General features: G+C 45.0%; 1 pseudogene; it reads right to left on the bottom strand.

Annotated features, from left to right (window-relative positions):
- Nucleotides 1-4,336: 4,336 nt before the first annotated feature.
- Nucleotides 4,337-5,732, bottom strand: LOC127240816 (uncharacterized mitochondrial protein AtMg01110-like; annotated as a pseudogene).
- Nucleotides 5,733-8,108: the final 2,376 nt, after the last annotated feature.

The raw sequence follows: 8,108 nt of genomic DNA on the forward strand, positions 1-8,108 counted from the left end.
ACATGCTATGGTGCCCCAGGGTGGGTAGGAGCGGGTCGAGCCCGTAGCGCCGCGGAGCAACAGCCGCGCCCGGATCTGATCTATTTACTCGGCAATTCATCCGGTGACTTCACGGTCGCCAAAGAAGCCCCAAGAAGCATCAAACATTTCCGATGAGATCCATGGAGCAACTCTTAGATAGCAAGCACTAGCTCCCGGTGCGACTTCATAAAAAGCAATCAAAGATAAGATCGAAGAAAATGAAAGGCACGTGGTGGTTATTATAGCGGTTCCTTCTGATCCTAGAAAACGTCCGAAAAAACCTGCTACGGAACTACCGAGGAGGGGCAAAAATACGATAAGTAGATACATAATTTCGAGTGTGATCAGACAACAAAAAATCAGACAATGACGGAACGGCCTGGGATTGAGTGATAGATCGATTAGCTGTGAAGGGTCCTGCTTGTCATGGGAAATTTCCCCAAACCCCTGATGGAGGTAGGGGGGCCTCGCCTTCTAGGACTTTAAAGGCTACAACCAAGAAATAGAGCTCTTCATGGCTCATTGCCGCGGGAACACAAGATCATAGGAGAGAATGGCTCTCCTAATCCGTTGATAGGGCACACTTTGTCGTGTACCCTGTTCCCTTATCTGGTTCACGTATGAACCATAGGTTCGCTCGCTCAAAAGTGATCCTTGCGGAGAATGGATAATCCCGCGAATATTGGCATACCTGGGGATAATGTCGGTGGGGTGAATCCCATCATCCACCAATGCAGCCTCGATGCTCCGCTCGACTATCAATTGTAGATCAATGATAGATATCATCCGGTGTAGGTTGGTATCCCCCCCGAGATTCAGAAAAAGAAAGCGTCGGTACAGGATTTGCCTCCGGTCCTCGTCCGAAACAAGAGGTGGGTCCAATTGTGGAATCTCAGGAGGCATCGGTTCAGGAACCGGATCCTCCTGGGGGGGAGTTCCTGCCTCCTGAGGAGTCTTAGGGGAGGAGAAGGCGTGGAGGCCTTCACAATACGAAACCACCTCATTTTCATAAAACAGGAGTATTCCTATTATTATGAAAATGAAAAAGGGCATAAAAATCGAATAGGTCGAAGAAGAAAAAACCAAATATAAATGACGAATTCCATTAGAAATATGGTAAAAGGAAAAAAAGGCAATAATCCCAACGGAGATTAGGATGAGCTTTGATGAAAAAAAGAAGAATTGGTAGACATTCTCATAGGTGAAGCAAATCAAACCTATTTTAAGACAAAGAAGATAAAAAAAGAAAACGATAGTGGCTAGGAAAGCTCCGGAGATTCTATGGGAAATTGGAAACGTCGAAGTAAGCTGTGGCTTATAAATAGGAAGATGAGGAGAGTTGGGTCGAAGGATCTTTGGCATTTTTTGGATTCTATTCGAATATAGAAAATGATTCCCTCCAGAAAGAAAGAGAAAGGGAGTCCTTCCTTCCTGCCTGTAGGACTAGTGAAAAACGAAAGTGGACTTTTCTTTTTTTGGTTGTTGACCAACGGAAAGGATGGGAAGAATTGGGCGTAACATTCTTTTTCTTCTCTTACGATATTTCTAGGATAGAAAAGTAACTCAATTTCATCAGGCATTTCCTTTGCTAAGAGATAGGACTCACTTTAGAATCCAAAACTAAGACTCAAATCCGGTCTTTCTGCTGATTGAGATCTTCTTTGAGCTTCCAAAGTCACCTACTTCGCCAAAGGGTCGATGGAATTGAGAACTGCTTTCAAGGTAAAGGCAAATTCAGAAGGTCAAATTCCAACTCTTTTTCACATTTGTATAGTTCACATCCGCAGAGGGGACTCTTTCTGCTTCCTATTTCTTCCTTTCTCTTTCTTTCTTTTCCTAAATCAGACTCCTTCTCTCATGAGGTATAAGCGGATAAGATTCATCACTAGGCGGATAATCATCAGAACAGTTAGTCGGACTGGATCGAAAGGAAGGCAGCCTTTCATCAGAGGTTCTATTTAGAGAGCACGGCGCAGAGGAGGAGTGTCAAGAAAAAGAGATCGACTAAAGCAATCAGCTGCTCTTTCGGTCTTGGCGGCTAATGTTTTGACTCTACCTTTAGGTAGGGAGCGGAGTGAAGACTCTTGGTTCGACTGAAAGGAGAGGGACGTAGTTCACAACGGATTGCAATCCTCCGTTGAGGAGATCAGCCTGAATTACATGCATCCTCGTCTTCTCTTATTCAATTGATAGTTTGATCGAGAGCGGTAGACTTCTCCCCAATATGAGATAGGTTGCAGCTAGAGTAATAACTCAAACTGAGACAATTGCTTAATTATGACCAAGAAATAAGCTAAAGAGGAAAAGATCTTTAGAGAGGGGCCCGCCTCACCACTCCCCCCTCCCTTTCTCACGGAAGCAACCCAACAAAGGAGAACTCACCATGAGAAAGGCCTGCCTTTCTGTACGTGAAAGATGTCCTGCTCTTTCACTGTCATACTCCGACCACCATCTAGCAAAAATAAAGGCACTCCAGCCAAGCCTAGTATAACATCCCATGGCAAAGAAAAGACCTAAAGATAATAATTTCCCACCCACCGTAAACTAGGACTACCTTAATCCTTTCGAAAATAATAAACAAGTATGATCAGGAATCCGATCTGAATCCCGAGTCCCTGGAGCCAATTTGAATACAGAGCCAGATCAGCAGATCCACTACTCAATTGCCTAAGAAGAGCCCCCAAGACAAGGAAATAGGCAACGAGGAGGATTTGGATGCCCTCTCTCTTATTCGCTAAAAGGATATGGGACAAGGGCTTCTTGCTCCTTCTAGCCTTTAAAAGAGGGAAGCTGGCGAAGAAAAGATTGGACAAAAGGAAAACGAAAGCCACTAGAAAGAACGTCATGACGGATTTTGCCAGGAAAAAACCGATCGATAAATTTAGAATTATATATATAAAGAAGGAAATGATAACTTCATTTTTGCTTTCGGATAGCATAATTAGGTAGACAAGCGACGCTCCGGCAAAGAGAAAGAGAGTGTGAATGAGTATATGCGCCCCACTGCAATCTAAATAGAGCAGACGAAAAAAAGCAAGAGAAAAGATCACAGCGGCAAGAGCAATCAGAGTTTAGGAAAGCATTCCCATAGGATAGGAGGATTGGTTAGCTCATTAGAGCTTTTGATTCTTTTATTATCTTTCTAGTGACTTTGAAAGAAGGGATTTTGTCTAGCTTAGAGTAAGCCGGGAACCAAAAAAGGATTTGAATCCGAAGTTGAAAAAGGGAATGTAAATGCCAACATTGCATTCCAATTCCAAGTCGGTCGTCCCTACAAGACGAAATCATTTCTGCTTTGTTACGATTGATAAAAAGAGGAGCTCCTCCTCGTCTTGATCAAAAGTCACGAATAAGAGTTCCACATTCTTACTGAAAGAGTTCGCGGAAAAGAGGCACTCGGGGATATTCACTGCCTGTCATCTTGTGTGGTATAGCCAAATTCCCTCTGTCTTCGAATTTGGAAGAGAGCCGTTTCCCCGAATTAGCTTGCTTTTTGCCGACCTTCAATGCCTTCGATTAGGGGAATCGAAAGTGTGGCGTAGGTCAAATGTTGCTTAACATCCTACGAACCTTCCTTCTCCACAGAGTCTACAATGATGAAGTGATCGGAAAGTTTCTGCTAGAATGACTGGGGCAGGGTTTACTGTATGTTCCACCTGGGCTTTTCAGGACAAATGGTAATGAATCAACTCTTGGCAATCCGCTTCTGTCAAAGTCAGCGGTGTGGGAAGACTAGCAATTGATTCAGTATTCGGTGGTACAGCTCTCGTAGCCGGTCTTGAATAACCAGTGTAGGCAACAACCGGTGTTTCTGTTCTTGTTATCGGAAGAAAAGTCTTAGTTGAATAACCGTTGTTGTTGCGTCTTAGAGTGTTTGCAAGGTAACTAGAAATATCTTAGCATAAGAGAAGACAGATCGGATCGTAGCCGGGCCCCAAATCAAAGTCGGGGAGACTTCGTCACTTTCTTCTTTAAAGTCAAAGCGGAAAACTTAGAAATCCGTTCATCCCTAAGTTCCGTCGCTACCTGGAGAGCTAACAGCAGCTGATGAAATGGAAAGTGCCAGGCTAAAGGCAAAGAGCATATTCCTGCGAACCTTCGCAGAGATTAGCCACATTTTCACCCATGGTTCAAGAATGAGGCGATCCGATTCGTTCTTATCTACTTATGTCTAAGTCTACCTTTTCCACTGTAGCCTTAGTCACAGACTAACAGTATACCCTGATACGAGGCCAGTATTATTACTTTACCGGCCTCAGCATGGGTTGATAAATCCTCCTTTACACCCTCACCTGCCATCAGACAAGGTGGGGTCCAGCCAGGACCTTTCCCCTCCCCCAGATCATACATCCTCCATAACAAGCCGAAACGCCACACGCCTTCTTTAAGGTCATAACGATCATTCCGTTTGTATGTTGTACATACGACCGGAGGGTTGAAAAGATCATGAAAGGAAGGATCGGGGTCTAGGTGCAAACGAGCAAACCACAATAAGTGATTGAGCCACATCTCCATCCAATTACGGAGAAGAGTGTACTCGGAATTCACCCGCTCTCCCTCGAACATCAGGTCCTCTGGCGGTAGGGCCAATTGTTTAGGCCTACTACCCTCAAGCCGAACTGACAATAATCCCCTTCAGGTAGGGAGAGAGGGGCTTCCCCCTCCCTATCCACCACTCTAAAGGTTGCCAGTCTTTCCCGATTGGTGACGAAGCCTCTTTCCGGGGCATGACTCCCATTGGGGGCTTGTCCAGCATTCGCTGGATCCTCTTATATCTCCTGCTGATAGTAGGAGAATCCATACGAGCCCGAACACGGAAACCCGCTCCCGCAAACTGAAGCACGGCGGTTTTATCCACCCCATACTTAGCTGCAAGCTGACAGTAACCTACTAGAGAGTTAGACGCCAGAATTGCACGAGCAGATACTGGGGAGAGGTCCTTTTGGATCCCATCTACCCAGAACTGCTTCGCGAACTCTATCGCCCCAGTTTTCGACCTAATGGACTTTGCGTCCAAGATCTTTACCATAACTTCAAAGCCTAACATACTCCCACTCGCTCGTCGGCGATTACAATATCATCACCTAACAGAGCGTATCGAGTAAATGGATACCTCCGATTTTGATTTACACGATGGGCCGCCATCCACACCACATAATGGTGGGACAGCGCGAAGAGAGCCCAAGAGCCGTAGTAGCCCAATGGCTGTCCAACAACGAAACACAACTGCCTTGGTTTTCCCTTAATGAGAGGGAAGCCCAAGTAAGCTGCGTTTAAGGCTAGACAACCATGAACTATACACGAAGCCATAGTTGGCCCGAAAATTCACGCTACTAAATCATGCATAATGGACACAGGCCACCGGTCGGCGGCTGAACTCAAGTCAAAAGAGTAACACTCCTTTGGAGCCCAGCGTGATAACCGATGGATGGCACCTGATGATAGGACCCATCTGATGGGAGTCGGCTTAAAACCGACATAGCCCAATCGTGTACAGGGCGGAGAAGACGCTGTTTGACATAGTTACCTATGACAAACAAACGCCTTTTCCCGGCACCTTCCATAACCTGAGCAAACCTACCTGGACGAAGATACACACCCTCATAAGCACTAGCCAATTGATCAAAGACCAAACCGGTCATAAAAGCGCAAATCCTCGCCTGGGTATTAGACTGAATATCTAGGGGCCATAAGACCCTTTTGACAAACATTATCCCAGGACTGAAAACACCCTCCCAAGAATGAATCAAACGCAATTGCAAAGCGAAGGCTGCTACCTCGTATTTCAACGATGTGAATACGTTGGGCCAGACCTTTCGATCAAATACAAATTTTGTCACTGTTAGGAAGAGATTTCCATGCCGTATCTTATAGCATCTTATAGCAAGCCCTACCTCTTAGGTAGCAGAATAATGCTTTCTTTCTAGAGTGTATGCTCTAGTTAGCAAGTTAGAAAAGAGAGTTCTAAAATAGTTCACCCACTAGACCTAAAGAAAGAGTCTTCCTAGCCAACCTATCTAATGTTCCTACCATTGGTATTTACGCTCCAGCTAGTTCAGATTGCCTTCCTTCTCTCCTTCCCAACGCTATCTGTCCAAGGGGAAAAGGCTTGCAAACAGTGCAAAGGGTACCAAGCAATCTCGCAAGCTTCAGTTTTCTAGTTAAGAATCCGATGTGAGGAAAAGAATCCTAGGTAAAGGCAGTAGCACGGTACGGGCCCATGTTCTCAGTGCTTAGTGTGAAATGACTTAGTCAATAGATCGTAGGATACCGGCAAAGGAGGAAGGTGGATACTAGTTTGATTTAGATTCGGAAAATAAGATGGCAATAGGGTTTGAAAGAAAAAAAGAAAGGGTCGATGTAATTGAGGCTTGCTAACATGGTTGTTAGAAAGTAGCCTCTCTCTGCCTTAGTAGCTCGTCTGTGGTACTCATTCCTCTCTCTGTCTCTGCTTTATGGTTATTAGTTCAAGAATCAGCTGTGAATGCTACCGATACCGGAGCTGCTAAACTAAAGAAAGTGACATCTAATCTAATAAGGAATATGGCATCGTCCAAATTCAAATTCCTTTGTATTCATCCCATCTGAGATCGAATGAGGGTCCTTTTTTATAGATAAGATCTGCCGCGCTTACTGATTCAATCACAGCTGATACGCATTCAATTGCAAACAGAACACTGGTGAATTGAACAGTTAGCAAATCCCTAGCGGCCTATTCTCTAGCAGCTGATTCTAGACCAGCCGATTCAATTGCAGCTACTTCGAAAAAACTGCCTATTATGGCTATGTAAAGGGACCGGCTTCCCAGAAAGGTGAATGCCCTAGGATAGGATTGGATTCATCCCCATATGGAACTGGGTGAGGGATTCCCTGAAACCAGAGCAAGAACCTAAAAAGCGATAACAAGCTAAAAGGCGCATTTCTCTAAGCCAAGATCGTCTGCTCCTCAGCAATTGATCCAAAAAGTCCCACAGCTCCTTCCCCACAGCTCCTTCTTAGGCGAGCGAAGCGAGGGAGCTAACGCCTTTACCTTACATATAAGAGATTCTAAGAGATTATTAGCACCTTAAGCTCTCTTTCTTAACTATCTACTGTACCAGTGAAGTAGCCCATGGGTATGGGATACGAGCGATTAAGAGTCTTATTGCTGTCACGTAGTCAATGTAGGTACGTACTTACTCATATAGCCAGCTATGAGTGACTACACGTACCTGCCCTCTCCTTACAGTCGAGTGGTTTCACTCCTTAACAGGACAGTGACTGACGTACCTTTACCTTGTTCTTGATGTCTGACGTCGTTCATGCTATGCTCGAAGAAGGGAAGTGAGAATCCTCAAACTAACCAGCAACCAGCCAAGGCGGAAGAAGGGAAGAGTGGAATTAGCCACTCTTTTAAGTTTTAAGAAAGAGGAACGAAACAGACTCGCTTGACTCACTCAACAATAGGAACAATAGGAAAGGAACGAAGTGGGGGAGACAAGAAAGAGAGGAAAAAGTGGCACAGGTCGCTTTGAATTGGACCGTGGATAGAGTTGACTCTCCGGAATAGCAAGAACCTTAGATGAATTCGGAAGCTCAAACCCGGAAAGGCAGGTGAAATTCTCAATGTAAATTAAAAGCAACGTAAGAGTTCATTGCCGAAGTCATAAAATAGGTGTGACTTCTTTTGCCCGTGTCCCTAATTAGCAACGTAGGAATCCGATCTATAGCGCGCGCCACCCAAGAACCCAACCCGCTGCGGTCTGCCCTTACCCCTCCTTCTCCATTCAGCTACAGCCAGACAGTCTTTTCTTTTCTCTTGACGTAGTGGCTACCACCAATTTATCTAAGACTAGAGACGGCGTCAGGAATACATACATGGGCTGGGGTCAAACTTCTTTCTTTCTTGTCTTTGACTTGCCTACATATCCGATTTCACCTCGGAATCAAGCCTAATATAGTTCGATTTTACTCGCATCAATCAGCACCAAACAGCTACTTTCGACCGACTACCAAATCCCTTCCTTCGAACCCTTTCTATGTGGTTCCCCTTCGACTTCTGAACCTGTACTTCTACTAGCAATCGAATCCCTCTTCTTCTTATGCCC

This window comes from Andrographis paniculata, unplaced genomic scaffold (genome assembly GCF_009805555.1).
Source record: "Andrographis paniculata isolate CXL003 unplaced genomic scaffold, ASM980555v1 Contig7END, whole genome shotgun sequence".
NCBI lineage: Eukaryota > Viridiplantae > Streptophyta > Magnoliopsida > Lamiales > Acanthaceae > Andrographis > Andrographis paniculata.